This window comes from Trachypithecus francoisi, unplaced genomic scaffold, assembly GCF_009764315.1.
Source record: "Trachypithecus francoisi isolate TF-2019V2 unplaced genomic scaffold, Tfra_2.0 Lachesis_group13, whole genome shotgun sequence".
Lineage (NCBI taxonomy): Eukaryota > Metazoa > Chordata > Mammalia > Primates > Cercopithecidae > Trachypithecus > Trachypithecus francoisi.
This window is the reverse complement of record NW_022681458.1, coordinates 22,147,679-22,166,471: the sequence shown is the minus strand read 5'-3', so window position 1 is coordinate 22,166,471 and position 18,793 is coordinate 22,147,679. Positions and strand designations below refer to the sequence as shown.

The 18,793-nt window shown below is 42.9% G+C and overlaps 1 long non-coding RNA gene across 1 annotated transcript; it reads left to right on the top strand.

Annotated features, from left to right (window-relative positions):
- Nucleotides 1-92: 92 nt before the first annotated feature.
- On the top strand, nucleotides 93-10,102 carry LOC117095309. The gene is made up of 4 exons (XR_004441915.1): nucleotides 93-423; nucleotides 951-1,005; nucleotides 1,461-1,641; nucleotides 9,834-10,102. It is a non-coding gene; the product is annotated as an uncharacterized LOC117095309 (long non-coding RNA).
- Nucleotides 10,103-18,793: the final 8,691 nt, after the last annotated feature.

Genomic DNA, 18,793 nt, shown 5'->3' with positions numbered 1-18,793 from the left:
TTGAAACCTGAGACTGAGACTTGCGGAGGGCGAGGTCGGGTTGGAGGTCGCTGTCCTTTCTGGGAACCGAGCAGGGGGTCGCAGGAGGGCGGGGATGGGTCAGCGGTCCCTCTGAGAGGGGTTTGGCTGGGAGAGGCCACAGCTTCATCTTTGGGAAGCTACCCTGGGCCGGCCACACGCCGTGAGCCAGACTGGCGAGGCCCGTCTGCCGCCACAGTGCTCCTGGACCCGAGAAACTCAGGCTAGCGCGAGCCTCCCGGCAACTTCCCTTTGGCTCCGCCTTTTAAAGGGCCTTTACGGTAAATAACCCCCACGCTTAGCGGGGCTTCTGCTTCTGGGCCCTCAAACTTACCCAGGCCCCTTCCATGGCCATGCAAGAGGTCTTAGCAACGTGTTCACAAGATCATGGTTTAAAAAATATATGTAAGTAGCAAAACTAAGATATTTTAAACCAAATCTGTTCTTAACAGATTTAAAGATTTTAACTTAACAGGTTTAAAGAGACCACTGTCTTTTTCCACTGTGACTGCCTATCTGGAGGCATTGGAGTGGCTGTGGGCAGTTTTAGGCATTTTGGAGTAGGGAATACACTGAGTTTGAGTTTATGTGGCTCGTGTGTACACTTACGTTTTTGCTAGGCTTCCAGGAATACCCCTAAGTCCCTACTGTGCTGAATTACAAGCACAGTGACCTGAGTGTTTCAGAAGCCTTGGTCATAGATGTCCAGCATCAAAAAAATGGGGAGATATATTGGTCACAGTATAAGGTAATGTGAAGTTCCTTGATCGCTTATGGCTCATAACAAAAGGCTTGGTAGTTTCCCAAGTTTGACAACCATCCTAAAATAAGGAGTTGGAAAACTGGATCTTTTCTAAGCTAGCAGCGATAGCAAATTTTGATCCACCATTAGGGAGAGGAATGAGTCAATTATCTTCCTTTTCTCTCCACAGAATGACAAAAATGTTGTTAAAGAGGCCATGAAAGAATACACAGCCAAAAAATGTGGTGAGAAAGTGCTTAGTGATATGCCAGGCAGTTAATTTAACAAATAGTGTTATTTTCAATTTTTGTGTGTGATGTTTTTGGTATGAGCTTTTTCAATTTTGTAGAGTGATGTAATTTCTTTTCTCGTTTTAAATATTTATATTTGTACCTACTTTTGTATTTTAAATTTTGTATTCTTTTTCTTAACGAATACCATGAGATTATATAAGCTCAGGCCCCCAAATCTACATCTGCCCTTGCATGGTTGTTATCCCCTCTGCTCAGGGCAGGGCATGTGTTTATCCTCCTAATTTTTGAGATGAGGAGATGGAAGCCCAGAGAAGTCAAGTCTCTTACCCAAGGCTTTGCTGCTGAGACCAGCAGAACTAGAACTAGAACCCAGATCTTTTGGTTCAGTTCAGACGTTTGGTCACACCAGAGAAGTGTCCTAATCTAAAACATTTCGCCATCTTCAGGGAGTGGAGTTGAAGTGTGTCTGCTTGGCCTGCCTTTGGGTTCTGGATTGTACCTAGCCCAATGAAGCTAAAAGGGAACGAATTATGTTTCTGAAATGCCTCCCAAATCTCAGATGATGGCAGCCTACTCTGTGTTCTCTCACCCACCTCTCCCCCAGCAATGAAAGAAGGCTAGCATCTGGTAGGAGACAACTGCTGATGAACTCCAGTCATGGGACCTCTCTGTCAGGGTGGGAAGTATGGAATCCTTGAACAGAAACAGAATCCGCTGGTGGTGAACCGGCTGTGTGTGAATATGCATGGGAACATGTCTTTGTTATTTCTCAAGCCAAGTGTATTTTTGGTCTGTTTCCCTGGAGACTTATAGGGAATAGGGAGAGGCCTTATCAAGTGTAGTATAATTTTGCCAGTCCCACTTCCTTTCCAATTCCCCAAATTAGTCACCCCATCTCTCCACCTGGACTGATTTTTCCAAGGTCACTAACAACTTCTTTTTTGTTAAATCTAACTTTTCAGTCTTTATCTTTCATCAACTCTTCCTGCTGCCTGTGTTCTGCACCCAGGCTGGAGTGCAGTGGCACGATCTCAGTTCACTGCAACCTCTGCCTCCCAGGCTAAGCAATCCTTCCACCTCTGCCTTCCTAGTAGCTGGAACTGCAGGCTCGTGCCACCATGCCTGGCTGATTTTTTGATTTTTTGTAGAGATGGGGGTTTCACTATGTTGCCCTGGCTGGTCTTGAACTCCTGAGCTCAAGTGATCCTCCCACCTTAGCCTCCCAAAGTACTGGTATTACAAGTAAGCCACCGTACCTGGCCTCCCAGTGGTTTTTTTCAAATGTAAATCTGATCCACCTCCACTTAAAAATTCATCATTGCTCCTCATTGCTTTTAGGATAAAGACTCAGTTGAACCCAGTCATCTCCAGTGTAGTCCCAGTCACTCATATTGATCTTTCATTTCTCCCACGGGCCATCCACCTCCCTGACACAAGACTTTTGCACATGGTCCTTTTATTTATACCTACTATTTCCAGACATTGTTTTGGTGCTGGGGATACGATGGTGAACAAAGCAGGCAAAAATTCCTGCCATTCTAGAGTTCACTTTCTCGTGGTTGCTTTTTGGTTGGAATGTTCTTGACCTTTTTGTTTTGTTTTGTTTTTGTGTTTTTTTGGTTTGCTTTTTCGTAGGAGGGAGTTTAGGATTTATTTATTTATTTTAGAATAACAGCTTTATTGAGATAGAATGTACACACCTTAAAACTCATAAAATTCACCCATTTAAAATGTGCAGTTCAATTTAGGATATTCAGAGTTGTAGACCAGGCATGGTGGCTCACATCTGTAATTCTAGCTCTTTGGGAGGCCGAGGTGGGTGGATCACTTGAGGTCAGGAGTTCGAAACCAGCCTGGCCAACATGGTGAAACCCCATCTCTACTACAAATACAAAAAAATTAGCTGGGTGTGGTGGCGGGCACCTATAATCCCAGCTACTTTTGGAGGCTAAGGCAGGAGAATTGCTTGAACCCAGGAGTCAAAGGTTACAGTGAGCCGAGATCATGCCACTGCACTCCAGCCTGGGTAACAAAGCAAGAGTTGGTCTCAAAAAAAAAAACCAAAACAAAAGAATATTCAGAGTTGTGAATATTGATCCTACCATCACCACAGTCAATTTTGAATTTTTTTTCATCACCCCAGAAAGAAACCTTAAACCCATTAGTAGTCACTGCCGCCAACTCCCCCAGCCTAGACCGCCAGTCTACTTTCTGTCTCTTTGGATTTGCCAGTTTTGTACGTTTCATATAAATAGAATCATGTGGTCTTTCGTGACTAGCTTCTTTCACTTGGCATAATGTTTTCACGCTTCTTCCATGCTGCCATGCTGTAGCATGTATCGGTACTTCAATTTTATTGCCAGGTAATAGTCCATGGTGTGATAGACCACATTTTGTTTATCTGTTCATTTGTGGAAAGACAGTTGGGTTATTTCCACCCTTTGGCTGTTATTAATAATGCTGCTCTGAACATTCATGTACAATTTTTTGAATGAACATACATCTTCATTTTCTTGGGCATAAACCTAGGATTGGAATTGCTGTATCATATGGTAGCTCTATTTTCAACTTTTTGAGAAACTGCGAGATTTTTACAAAGTGGCCGTACCATTTTACCTTCCCACCAACAGTATATGAGAATTCCAGTTTCTCTACATCCTTGCTATTATAGGTTGCATTGTGGCTCCTCAAAATTCATGTGTTGAAATCCTAATGCCCCGTACCTCATAATGTGAACTTATTTGGAAATAGAGTCATTATAGATGTAATTAGTGAGACTAAGATGAGATCATATTGGAGTAGGTTGGGCCCCTTATGCAACATTACTGGTGTCTTTTATAAAAATGGGAAATGTGGACACAGACACTCAGCCAGGGAGAATGGCACATGAAGACTGGAATTATACTGCCATAGCCGAGGACCTACCAGAAGCTAGGAGAGAAACCTGGAACAGATCCTTCCTTGGGGCCTTCAGAGGGAGCATGGCCCTGTTGATAACTTGATCTTGGACTTCTTGCCTCCAGTACATGAGAAAACAAAGTTCTGTTGTTTAAGTCACTCAGTCTGTGGTACTTTGTTATGGCAGCTTTAGCAAACTGATACACTCTCTGACACTTGTTGTTTTCCATTTTTGTAATTATAACCATTCTACCGGGTATGAAGTGGTATCTCATTTGATTTTGATTGGCACTTCCCTATGCAAATGATGTTGAGCATGCTTTCATGTGCTTATTAACCATTTGTATATCTTCTGATAAATGTTTATTCAAATCCTTTGCTTCTTTAAAAAAATTGGGTTGTCTTTTTTATTACTGACTTTTAGGAGTTCTTTTTTTTTTTTTTTTGAGACGGAATCTGGCTCTGTCGCCCAGGCTGGAGTGCAGTGGCCGGATCTCAGCTCACTGCAAGCTCCACTTCCTGGGCTTACGCCATTCTCCTGCCTCAGCCTCCCGAGTAGCTGGGACTACAGGCACCCGCCACCTCGCCCAGCTAGTTTTTTTTTTTGTATTTTTTAGTAGAGACGGGGTTTCACCGTGTTAGCCAGGATGGTCTCGATCTCCGGACCTCATGATCCGCCCATCTTGGCCTCCCAAAGTGCTGGGATTACAAGCTTGAGCCACCGCGCCCGGCCAGGAGTTCTTGATGTAGTCTAGATAGAAGCCCCTTATTACATATTTGTTTTGCAAACATTTTCTCCTATGCTCAGGTATCTTTTCACTTTCTTTTTTTGTTTTAGAGACAGGGTCTTCCTCTGTCACCCAGGGTGGAGTGCAGTAGTACTATTATGGCTCACTGAGCTCACTGAGGTTGCAAACTCCTGGGCTCAGAAATCCTCCTACCTCAGCCTCCTGAGTAGCTAGGACTACAGGGGTGTGCCACCCAGGCCTGGCTAATGTTTTTTCTTTTTTCTTTTTTTTTTTTTTTTTTAAGAGATGGAGTCTTACTGTGTTATCCAGCCTGGTCTTGAACTCCTGGCTTCAAGCAATCCTCCCACCTCAGCCTCCCAAATTATTGGGATTATAGGCTTGAACCAGTGAGCCCAGCCGTGTTTTCACTTTCCTGATGGTGTCCTTTGAAGCACAAAAGTTTTTAATTTTGATGAAGTCCAATTTATCTATTTTATAACTTTATTGTTTGTTTTGGTGTTGTATCTAGTCCCCTTCTGTCTTGGTCTACCTCAAATGCCACTTCCTCAGGGAATATTGCATTTCTTTAATATATGCAAACTATCTTTGCAATCACAGATTTTTTTTTGAGTGAGATTTGTTTGGTTGTCCTCCAATCTGGACTGTAAATTCCAAGAGAGTAGGGTCCAAGTTAAGTTTCTGTCTTCCCATTCTGTCCCTGTGCCCCAGCACAGTGCCTGCTGGGTAGCAGGTGCTCAGAGTTGCTGAATAAATAAATGCTGAGTTGACTCTGGACCATTCCCTCCATGAAACGCTCTTTTTTTTTTTTTTTTTTTTTTCCGAGATGGAGTCTTGCTGTGTTGCCCAGGCTGAAGTGCAGTGACATGATCTCAGCTCACTGCAACCTCCGCCTCCTGTGTTCAAGTGATTCTTCTGCCTCAGCCTCCCGAGTAGCTGGGATTACAGGCACCCACCACCACACCTGGCTAATTTTCTGTATTTTTAGTAGAGATGGGGTTTCACCATGTTGGCCAGGATGATCTCAAACTCCTGACCTCAGGTGAACCACCTGCCTCAGCCTCCCATAGTGCTGGTATTACAGGTGTGAGCCACCGTGCCCAGCCAAAACACTCTTTATTTGGCCTTGAGAATACCCACCTCCTGCTTTTCCTCCTACTTCTCCAACTGCTCCTCAGTCTATCTGCTGATTCCTCTTCATTTATCCATCCAGCAGAGACAGAAGGTTAAGTAGGATTGGGATTAGGGGCACAGGCCCTAGCCCTCCTCTCCTCTCACCCTTCACACTCCGCCTCCACTACCAGAGCTTTAATGACCATTTTTAGACGAACGACTCTCAAATCTGTTAACTACCTAGATGGCTTTCCTAAGCTGCATATCCAACTGCCTACTGGATGCCTCTAGTAGAATGTCATATAGATTGCTAAAATGCAACATGGTCACAGCCTTTATCTTTCCTTACCCCCAGTCCCAATCCTGCTTAACTTTCTATCTCAAACCTGTTGCCCCAAACCTGAAATCCAGGCGTTGTCTGTCTTAGGTCAGTTTCCCCAGAAATAGACCCTGAGATGAAGATTAGTATGCAAGTGATTCATCAAGGGAGTACTCCCAGGGGAAAGCAGGAGGATGTGGAGAAAGCAGGACAAAACATGGGGGTAAAAGTCAAACAAGAGTGCAGTTGTAGGCCAAGCCCCACAGAGGTACTTGGCCTGATGCCACAGGGGAACACTTGGAACTTGCCCTGACTCCATTCCAATTGTCTGGAAGAGTTTGTATAGAATTGGTATTATTTCTTCCTTAAATGTTTAGTAGAATTCACCAGGGAAGCCAACTGGGCCTGGAGTGTCCTTCGTGGGAAGGTTTTTAGCTACACGTTCAATTTCTTTGATAGCTATCCGGTTACTTTGATTCTCTGTTTCTTAAGATTTTTGGTAAATGAACACAAAGAATGTGTGGCAATGTCTAGATTTCGGGGGTTAACAGGTTGAGATAGAAGGTTAACCAGGATTGGCTGGTTATTAATATAGTCACTATGAATTTCTTTTAGTGTTGGCATTGTATGTCTTTTAACCTATTTGTTTCTTTATATTTAAAGTGTGTTTCTTTTAGGCAGCATGTAGTTGGGTCTTTTTTTTTTTTTTAATCCAAACTGACAATCTGTGCCATTTAATTAATGAAATTACATTTAATGTGATTTTTAAAATATGATTAGGTTTGTCAGCACTTTGCTATTTGTTTTCTATTTGTCCTGTCCATTCTTTGTTTCCTTTTCCACCTGCTTTTGAGTTGACTATTTTTGTGTTTTTTAAAAATTCTGCTTTATTTTCTTAATTGGCTTTTTGCTATAACTCTTTTTTTTTTTTTGACAGGGTCTCGCTCTGTTGCCCAGACTGTATAGTGGCATGATCACATTTCACTGCAGCCTCCAACTCCTGGGCTCAAGCAGTCCTCCCTCCTCAACCTCCCCAGTAGCTGGGATTACAAGTATGCTCCACGATACCTGGCTAATTTTTAAATTACTTTAGAGACAGTGTCTAGCTCTGTTGCCCAGGCTAGTCTTGAGCTCTTGGCTTCCAGTGATCCTCCTGCCTTGGCTTCCCAAAGTGCTGGGATTATAGGAGTGAGCTACCACATCTGGCCTGTAATTATTTAATTATTTTAGTGGTTGCCATATGGTTTATAACATACATCTTAAATTTATCATAGTCTATGTATTCAGGTTCACTAATCTTTTCTTCTTTTACATTTAATCTGCCAATCCTTTTCAGTATATAATTCATCTCACACATTGTAGCTTTCATCTCTGGATGATCAATTTAGGTCTTTAATTTTATGCACCTTCTAAGTGTCTGCTTAACTTTTGTATGTACAAAATACAGTTGTAACAATTGTTTTACTGTCCTTGTCTGATAATCCTAACACCTATGTCAGTTCTAGGTTGGCTTCCATTGATTTATTTTTCTCCTCTGTATAGGTGATATTTTTCTGCTTCTTTGTAAGCCAGGTAATCTTTGATCAGGTGCCAAACATTGTAAAGTTTACTTTGTTGGGTGCTATATTATTTTGTATTCCTTTAATTATGTTTGAACTTTGTTCTGGGATGCAGTCACTTGGAAATGGTTTGATCCTTTTGAGTTTTGTTTTAAGCTGGGCTATAAAGGAAATGTCAGGAAATTTTATAGGATTGAAATCTCTGACAAATTAAGCTAGAAATCAATAACAAAAAACAACTAGAAGATTACAAAATATTTGGAAGTTAAGCAACACACTTGCTAAAAATGTTCTCATGGGCCAAAGAAATCACAGTGGAGATAAGACAATGTTTAAAACTAAATAATAACAGAGAAATGGCGTATCAAAATTGTGAGTTCATTGAAAATGCTTACAAGGAAAAGAAAAAAAACCTGTGGGGGTATTTTGATAATTGTTCAATGTATATTAGAAAAGATGGCATTCTGCAGCTATTGGGTATGATACTTATATGTCATCTAGATCAGTTTTGTTAATCATGTTATTCAAAATCTCCTATATCCTAATGATGATTTCTTATCTACTTATTCTACCAGTTATTGAGAGCGATGTGCTAAAAAAAATCTCCAACTATTATTATGGATTTCTGTCTTTCTTCTTTTAGACCTGTCCGTTATTACTTTATGTTTTGAGGCTGTTTTTAATTGAATATGTAGTTAGGATTTTATATTTTCCTCTTAAAATTTCCCTTTCATTATTATGAAATGTCTCTTATTATCTCTAGCAATACTTTTTTCCTTATGTTTATGATACCAGTACAGATACACCAGCTTTGTTCTGGTGTTTTCATGGCTTACTTTTTTTTTCTTTTTTAAAAAAAATCTTTCCTTCCTTCCTTCCTTCCTTCCTTCCTTCCTTCCTTCCCTTTCTCTTTCTCTCTCTCTCTCTTTCTCTCTTTCCCCTCCCTTCTTTTCTTTTCCTTTCTTTTCTTTTCTTTTTTCTTTTCTTTTCCTTTCCTTTCCCTTTCTTTTTCTTTTCTTTTCTTTTTTTCTTCCTGGAGTCTCACTCTGTTGCCCAGGCTGAAGTGCAGTGGCACGATCTCAGCTCACTGCAACCTCCACCTCCTGAGTTCAAGTGATTCTTATGCCTCAGCCTCCCAAGTGGCTAGGATAACAGGCGTGCACCACCACACCTGGCTAATTTTTGTATACTTAGTAGGAACGGGGTTTCACCATGTTGGCCAGGCTGTTCTCGAACTCTTAACCTCAGGTGATCCACCCACCTCAGCCTCCCAAAGTGCTAGGATTACAGGCATGAGCCACCACACCCGGCCAAAAATCCCTTTATTTCCAACCTTTATGCATCCTTATGTTTAAGGTGTGTCTTCTATAACAGCATATAGTTGTTTTTTTCTTGTCCAGTCTGAAAATCTTTGCCTTGAATTGATTTATATTGTGGTAATTACTGATACTCTAGGGTTTAAAGTATACCATTTTACCATTTTTTTCCATTTTTCACATCTGTTTTTTATTATTAAAACAGATGTTTTATTATTAAATAAAAAATCTGTTTTTTATTTATTTTTTACCTCTTTCTTGCCTTCTTTGGATCAATCAATATTTTTCTAATTATTTCATTTTCCTGCTCTATAAATTAGTAGTCACATGTTTGCTCTTATTGTTATTTTATTACCCTAGATATTATAGCATGCATCCTTGACTTAATGAAGTCACCCTTGAATTAGTACTTTCACCCTTTTCTAAATAACTCTAGGGACCCTTATGACACTTTAATTCAGTTTAATTCAAGAAAGCCTGACTTTCATGTTATTGTTGTCATGTTTTTTTTTTTTTTTTTTTTGAGACAGAGTCTTGCTGTGTTGCCCAGGCTGGCCTTGAACTCCTAGGGACAAGTGATCTGTCCTCCTCAGCCTCCCGAGTAGCTGAGATTACAGGAATGTGCCACCACACCTGGCTACAGCTAGGCTTTTGACAGAAATGGTTAAAAGAATTCAAAACTGAGGATCCTAGTGCTGAGGGTGTGATATTTTGTGTTATTGGTCAGTAAGACTGTCTCTTACTTGATATATGAGTACCGAAGATGGTAAGAGTTGATTTATTTAGACAGAGTTAATTTTGATTAGTGAAAACTAAAGAACTGACTTGTACTTTGGTCTGATGTATGGTTGTTTCACTTTTGCTGCAGTAGCACCTACAAGAGGACCAACATTCCCCAGGAAATTCTGTCCTTTAAAACCATGAGATGAATAACCTTGATCTGGAAGGTATTCATAGAAAGAAGCTTAGAATGTTTGATTTTTGAGCATGAATTAACTGTACAGTCATCAATTAAATAAGCTGATTCACTGAGTAATTGTTGAGATTATCTTTCTGGACACTGAATAATGCTAGCCCAAAATGGGGATTTGACATTGATATATTCTTTCCTATTAACAAATCCAGTTTTCTTTCTTCCTCCTATCCTCCCTCCCTCTTTCTTTCTTCCTTTCTTTTCCTTTCATTTGCCTTCCTTTCCTTCCTTCCCTTCCCTTTCACAATGTTTTACTTTTAAAAAATTATGAAATCCATCATGCACACTTCAATGTGTTAAATGTATATGTACATTTTAAAGATTAAGAGTCCAGTGAACATCTGTGTACCCACTAACGATGGTCTCGTGTGTTCCCTATGGGCCCTTCCCCAATTCTTCCTTCTCCACAGAGACCACTTCCACCTGCCTTCTGTGGTAGTTATCTTATAGTCCTCTTCACAATTTCTAACACCTCTGAATTCTTCTAATATATATATTCTTTATATATATAAATTATATATATATATAAGTTCTTTAGTTTTCACTAATTAAAATTAACTCTGTCTAAATAAATTAACTCTTACCACCTTCAGGACTCATGTCTTAAGTAATTACTTGAGACATTCTTACTGACCAATAACACAAAATATCACACCCTCAGCACTAGGATCCTCAGTTTTGAATTCTTTTAACCATTTCTGTCAAAAGCCTAGCTGTAGCCAGGTGTGGTGGCACATTCCTGTAATCTCAGCTGCTTGGGAGGCTGAGGAGGGCAGATCACTTGTCCCTAGGAGTTCTATATATATGAATAATTTACTCTCTATATAGTAATTTTTGTGTATACACACACACACACACACACACACACACAGAACTAGATCAGTAAGGAATTTACACTTACTACTTTAGATGAAGAACCCCAGGAGAAGGTAAGATGACACAGTCTCTGGGACAGAAGTGACCTCATTTTCCCTGAAAGTTTACAGGGCAGAGTCACAAGTGAGTCTGTTATGTTTGGGGTGTTTGTCCTCTTCAAATCACACGCTGAAATGTAACCTTCAGTGTTAGAGGTGGGACCTGGTGGGAGGTGATTCGATCATGGGGGTGGATCTTTCACGAACGGCTTAGCACCATTTCTTGGTGATGTTCTCTCCCAGTTAGTTCACATGAGATCTGGTTGTTAAAAAGAATCTGAGACCTCCCCCTTCTCTCTTTTGCTCCATCTCTTCACCATGTGATGTGCTGTCTCCCCTTCACTTTGTGCCATGATTGAAAGCTTCCTGAGGCCTTCACAAGAAGCTGATGCTGGCACCACGCTTCCTGTACAGCCTGCAGAAACATGAGCCAAATCAAAGCCTGTTTTCTTTATAAATTACCTAGTCTCAGGTGTTTCTTTATAGCAGCACAAGAATGAACTAACACAGAGTCTACGGGAAATAGGACTCAAAAAATTGGTGGCAGGGTGAAGTGTCACCCAAATACTGGTCATCGGGCAGGAATATGGTCAGGGGGAGTAGGCTGCTCTTATTTTCTCACTCAGAGTTCCCACAGCCTACTTTCAGCTGTAGGGAATGGGTCAGAACAAAACATTTTTGTGGGAGTGAAATAAATATCTTTAGATAATCCACATAGGAGGATAAGGAGGGAAGAACAGGAACTTCATCAACACATGATATATTAATACATTTTAACTACAAAGAACTACCTGAGACTGGGTAATTTATGAAGCAAAGAGGTTTAATTTACTCACAGTTCCACAGGCTTAACAGGAAGCATGGCTGGGAGGCCTCAGGTAACTTACAGTTGTGGTGGAAGGGTTAGGGGAATCAAGCATGTCTTACCATGGTGGAGCAGGAAAGAGCGAGGGTGAAGGGGGAAGTGCCACACACTTTCAGACAACCAGATCTTGTGAGAACTCACTGACTCTCACAAGAACAGCAAAGGGGAACTCCACCCCCATGATTCAGTCACCTCCCACCAAGCCCTTCCCTGACATGGAGATTACAATTTGAGATGAGATTTGGGGGAGGACAGAGCCAAACCATATCATTCCACCCCTGGCCCCTTCAAAATCTCATGTCCTCACATTTCAAAGCCAAGTATACCTTCCCAACAGTCCCCCAAAGTCTTAACTCATTCCAGCATTAACTCAAAAGTCTAAGTCCAGAGTCTCATTTGAGACAAGGCAAGCCCTTTCTGCCTATGAGCCTGTAAAGTAAAAAACAAGTTAGTAACTTCCAAGATACAATGGAAATACAGGAATTAGGTAAATGCTGCCATTGCAAAAGGGAGAAATTGGCCAAAACCAAGGAACTACAGGTCCCATGCAAGTTCAAAACGTGGCAAGAAAGTCATTAAATATATATATATATATATATTTTTTTTTGGAGATGGGGTCTCGCTCTGTTGCCCAGGGTGGAGTGCAGTGGCATGATCCTGGCTCACTGCAACCTCCCCCTCCCGAGTTCAAGCAATTCTCCTGCCTCAGCCTCCCAAGTAGCTGGGACTACAGGCACACGCCGCCACGCCCAGCTAATTTTTTTTTTTGAGACGGAGTCTCACTTTGTCACCCAGGCTGGAGTACAGTGGCACGATGTCTGCTCACTGCAAGCTCCATCCCCCTGGGTTCATGCCGTTCTCCTGCCTCAGCCTCCCGAATAGCTGGGACTATAGGCACCCACCACCACGCCCGGCTAATTTTCTCTTGTATTTTTAGTAGAGACAGGGTTTCACCGTGTTTGCCAGGATGGTCTCAATCTCCTGACCTAGTGATCCGCCTGCCTCCACCACACCTGGCCATTTTTTGTATTTTATTAGAGAGAGGGTTTCACTGTGTTGCCCAGTCTGTTCTCGAACTCCTGAACTCAGGCAGTCCACCTGCCTCAGCCTCCCAAAGTGCTAGGATTACAGGCATGAGCCACCGCACCTGGAAGTCATTAAATCTTAAAGCTCCAAAATAATCTCCTTTGACTCCATGTCTCACATCTAGGTCATGCTGATGCAAGAAGTGGGCTCCCAAGGCCTGCCCCTGTGGCTCTGCAGGGTACAACCTCCACAGCTGCTTTCACGGGCTGATACTGAGTGCCTGTGGCTTTTCTGGGCACATGGTGCAAGCTGTCAGTGGATGTACCATTCCGGGGTTTGGAGGATGGTAGCTCTTTTCTCATGTTTCCACTAGGCAGTGCCCTGGTGGGGACTCTGTGTCAGGGCTCCAATCCTGCATTTCCCCACTGCACTGCCCATGAGGGCTCTGTCCCTGCAGCTGATTTCTGCCTGGACATCCAGGCATTTCCATACATCCTCTGAAATCTAGGTGGAGATTATAAAACCTCAACTCTTGCCATCTGCACACCTGCAGGCCCAACATCACATGGAAGCTGCCAAGTCTTGGGGCTTGCAACCTCTGAAGCAATGGCCAGAGCTGTACCTTGGCCCCTTTTAGCCATGGCTAGAGCTAGAGTGGCTGGGATCCAGGGCATCATGTCCCAAGGCTGCACAGAGCAGCTGGAGCCTGGGCCTGGACCATGAAACCATTTTTTCCTTCTAGGTCTCTGGGCCTGTGATGGGAGGGGCTGCCTCAACGGTCTCTGAAATGCCAGGAGACATTTTCCCCATTGTCTTGGCTATTTAACTCTTCTTTACTTATGCAAACTTCTGCAGCAGGCTTGAATTTCTCCCCAGAAAATCGATTTTTCTTTTCTACCACATGGCCAGGCTGCAAATTTTCTAAACTTGTATGCTCTGCTTCCCTTTTAAATATAAGTTCCAGTTTCAGATCATCTCTTTGTTCATGCATATGAGCATACACTTTTAGAAATACCCAGGTTACCTCCTGAATGCTTTGCTGCTTAGAAATTTTTTCCAGCAGATACCCTAAATCATCTCTCTCAAGTTCAAAGTTCCACAGATCTCTAGGGCAGGGGAAAAAATGCCATCAGTATCTTTGCTAAAGCATAGCAAGAGTGACCTTTACTCTAGTTCCCAACAAGTTCCTCATCTGCATCTGAGACCACCTCAGTCTGGACTTCATTGTCCATATCACTATCAACATTTTGGTCAAAACAATTCAACAAGTCTTTACGAAGTTCCAAGCTTTCCCACATCTTCCTGTCTTCTGAACTTTCCAAACTGTTCCAACCTCTGCCTGTTACCCAGTTCCAAAGTTGCTTCCACATTTCCAGTTATCTTTATAGCTGTTATAAATAATTTTCTGTATAGTCCATTTTCACACTGCTATAAAGAGCTGCCTGAGACTGAGTAATTTGTGAAGAAAAGAGGTTTAATTCACTCACAGTTCTTCAGGCTTAACAGGAAGCATGATTGGAAGGCCTCAGAAAACTTACAATCATGGCAGAAGGTAAAGGGGAAGCAAGCATGGCTTACCATGGCAGGGCTTACCATGGCAGGGCAGGAGAGAGAAAGAGTGAAGGGGAAGTGCCACGCACTTTCAAACAACCAGATCGCATGAGAATTCACTCAGTGTCAGGAGCAGCAAGGGGGAAGTCCATGCCCATGATTCAGTCACCTCTCACCAGACCCCTCCCCTGACATGTGGGGATTAAAATTCAAGATGAGATTTGGGTGGGGATGCAGAGCCAAACCATATCACATGGTCAACACAAGCTTCTTGGTGATGCCCCAAACTTCAGAACCAGCTAAAGGTTTACCATCAGCCAGAAGAGCTGTGAGAATGAGCCTTCCAGAAAGAAGAGATGAAAGGCGTTTGGCATCTGCAATGATGATGATGATGATCATGATGCTGGCTAAATGCTGACTCTGAGCCCTGCATTATGGTAAGCAGTGTCTATGGATTGGCTCATTTAATCCTCATAACAATATCTATCTAACATCTATCTAGAGGTAGATATTAAGATAACACCTATTTTCCAAATGAAGAAACTGAGCCTCCAAGAGATGAAGTAACTGGCCCAAGGTCACACAGTTGGTAAATTGAAACCTGAGTGCTTACATGGATGTTTTCCAGGGATTGAGGCCACGTTAACTGGTGGGGAGAGATGAAGAGCCCAGCACAAGGGGTGGACTGATGGGAGCATGTTCGGGCTAGTGGGAATAATAATAAAAAATAATAGTCAGCATTTATTGAATGCTTACTAAGTGGCTGGCACTGTTCTAAGCACTTTTACATGCATTAACTTGAGGTGAAATAAAACCCAAATACACAGAACTGGCAAATGAGGGTCCATGCTTGAAGGTTTGGAAAGACTTGGAAATACCCTTTGGGCACATCAAGCAGGCAAAAAAAAAAAAAAAAAAATTTCAGCTGCATTTTGGAAGTTTCCTCTGATCAAAGATACCCATTCATCCAATATTTATTTATGAAATGCCTGTTGTTTCCCAGGCAGTGTTCTAGGCACTGAGAACAGGACAGATTCCAGGAGAAGGAGAAGTCCAGGAACACAAAAAGATATAAAGAAATATTCAGAAGTGCCATATTTTTGACCTTTTCATCGACACTACCAGAAAAGGGAAAACATAAATACTGTTTGATTTTGCCACCAGGCACCACAAAACTGCGCCCTTGCCTGATTTCATTTCAGCAAGCTTTACTGTGAAGTGTTCATGTGCCAGGCACCATGTGTAGAAGCGCTGGCCCAAAGATGAAGTTTCCTTAAGGCATGCGGTGTGGGAGATGACCAGGTAAGTGGATAATGACATTACAAGTGATTTGTGCCATGATTGAGGTGTGAGTAAAATTCCATGGGAGCAAAGAAGAGTGACTAATTCTGCCTGGGGGTGTCAGATAATGTTTAATGGAGGAGGGGGGCATCTCAACTGGGCCTGAGGGAGGACTAGGAGATTGCCAGGTGGAGATGCGGAGAAAAGACTTCTAGAGAGGAGTAGTTTGTGGACAGAATGATCGAATTGCAGATACTAAGTTCTGAAATACGGACTGTGCATGGACATCCTAGTACCCTCACGGTTGTGAGGGCAGGGGAGTCCACAGAGATTACTAATTTATTGAAAAAGAGCACCGAGGCTTATGTTAGTGCCAGCTAAAATGACTGGGTTGATAAACAACCCACCTTTGTTTATCTATGCAGAAATCACCTAGGCACCTGCCATATTTTTTCTAGCCTAGGTTTAAGTTAAGGTGTCAAAAAGACTTGAAATGCTCCTTTACACTTTTGGGGAGGGGAGTATGTTGGTACAACCCCTGCAGAAGGCAGATTGGCAACATCTGCCAGAATTACAAAGGCATATAGCTTGTGACCCAGCAAGCTGACTTCTAGGAATTTATCCTTGGATGCACTCAGTCACATGTAAAATAACTTATGTACGAGTATTCATCACATCATTGTAACAGCAAAAGACTGGAAACAAAGTAAGTGCTCATTACAAGAGAATTGGTTAAGTAAATTATAATATCTCTTTAAAATGGAACACTATTCAATCTGAAAACAATAAGGTAGCTCTTTTCATCCTGTTGGAAATGATTTCAAGGATATATTGTCAAATGAAAAAAGCAAGGGCAGAACCACACATATAAAATAAGGATGGAAAGAATTCAAGTGCTCCATGGAGTATGCAAACTGCTCAGTTAAAAGTCCCTGGGTTGCCCTACCTACAGCCTCCTTGTGATGTGTGATGCAAAACTCACTGTTTAAGTCAGTTGAGAAGGAGTTTTCTGGTTTTGTAGCCAAAAGCATCCAGACACAGAACTCTAAGGTCGGGGAAGGCCTTTGTGTTTGGACCCAGAAAAATGCAGAAGCAGGAGGTAAATCTTTGACTTTACAGAAATTCCCCAGTGTACTCCATATTAACTCTAGTGGGCACTCTCAAGTGCTTTCCTCTCTAGAAATTCCAAGCCCTGAACCGCAGAGCAGCCAGGCATTCACATGATGCAGCCGTGGGGCTTTCTATGTCGAGATGCAATTTGGCAGGATTCAACCTGCCTGGCTTCTTTTTTTGTAAATACAGCCTCATCAGAGCAACAAGCTAAAAGCCTGGCAGAATCTATTTGCAGTCAGGGAGCAAGAGTGCAATGCAATGAGTATTAGAACCAAGCCTTATGAGGTGGAACTTGAACAACTCGCTCTATCCACAGGAGGCCCTAGATAGCCCAGACTCTCTATAGAGACTAAAAAACAGATCTCTGGGTCAAGCCATGTAGTCTGAGACCTTGTCTACATAGCTGAAATTGTCCTGTTAGTACATCCAGACAATTTTAAGGAGTCTTTGTCCACTCATTCAAGAAAAACAAATATTTGTCCCCGGCACTCTGCTAGGTGCTAGGGATACAACAATGAGCAAAACCAAGATGATCTGTCCTTTACTGACTTACTGTCTAGAGAAAGAGATGGTAATTAGTTAAATGGTTATTAAACAGGTGTACAATTATAACTGAGCTGAATGTTATAGAGGAAAGATTCATGGCAGATCAGAGGCTAAAAAAAATACGTACATTAGAGTGGAATCAGAGAAGCCCTGCCTGAGAAAATGACAGCTGAGACATCTGAAGAATGAGTAGGAGTTAACTAGGTGATACAGGAGAAGAGCGTTCCAGGCAGAAGGAATGTTTCATGCAAAGGCCCTGGGGTGGGAGGGAGCATGGAACACTCAAGGAACTGAAAGGTCACCGTGTGGTTAGAGGGCAGAGAGTTCGGGGGAGTGTGCTGGGAGGGGAGGCTGGAGGAGCAGGCAGGCGCCAGGCAGGGCAAAGCCACGGAGGAGATAGAAAGTATTTTTGTAAGAGCAACAGAAAGGCCGGGCGCGGTGGCTCAAGCCTGTAATCCTAGCACTTTGGGAGGCCAAGACGGGCGGATCATGAGGTCAGGAGATAGAGACCATCCTGGCTAACACGATGAACCCCGTCTCTACTAAAAAATACAAAAAACTAGCCGGGCGAGGTGGCGGGCGCCTGTAGTCCCAGCTACTCGGGAGGCTGAGGCAGGAGAATGGCGTAAACCTGGGAGGCGGAGCTTGCAGTGAGCTGAGATCCCGCCACTGCACTCCAGCCCGGGCAACAGAGCGAGACTCCGTCTCAAAAAAAAAAAAAAAGGCCGGGCGCGGTGGCTCAAGCCTGTAATCCCAGCACTTTGGGAGGCCGAGGCGGGCGGATCACGAGGTCAGGAGATCGAGACCATCCTGGCGAACACTGTGAAACCCCGTCTCTACTAAAAAATACAAAAAACTAGCCGGGCGAGGTGGCGGGCGTCTGTAGTCCCAGCTACTCGGGAGGCTGAGGCAGGAGAATGGCGTGAACCCGGGAGGCGGAGCTTGCAGTGAGCTGAGATCGGGCCACTGCACTCCAGCCCCGGCGACAGAGCAAGACTCCGTCTCAAAAAAAAAAAAAAAAAGCAACAGAAAATCATTTGTGGTACAGAGTGTCAGTTATCCCCCAATATTCATTTCCCCCCTTTAATATTCCCTTCCAATATTCCTTTAATATTGGAACCTCTAAATTTAGGCTCAGCATGCAGCTATCCAATTAAAAAATCACTTCCCAGACTCCTTTGCGTATAAGCTTTTCCATGTGACCAAAACAACCTGGCCAATTGCACTGGCCAATTGCTCTGGCCAGTGGGCTGTGAGAAGTAAATGCAGGCTTCCATTTCCTCCCATTCTCTCACTGGCTCCAATGCAGACATGATGGTGGGGACTGGAGGAGCCATCCTAGGCCAGGAGATGGAAGCCATATGTTGAGGATGGCAGGGCAACAAAATAGAGGGTGACTGGATCCCCTCACCATGGAACAGTCATTGCAGCCCTGGACTATTAAACTCAGACAACATGTGACAGACTGATACACTTCTAGCTGCTGTATGGAGGGTAAAAGCAGTGGGCTCAATCTGGAGCTATTGCAGCCACCCATTGAGGAGGATGGTGTCTTGAAC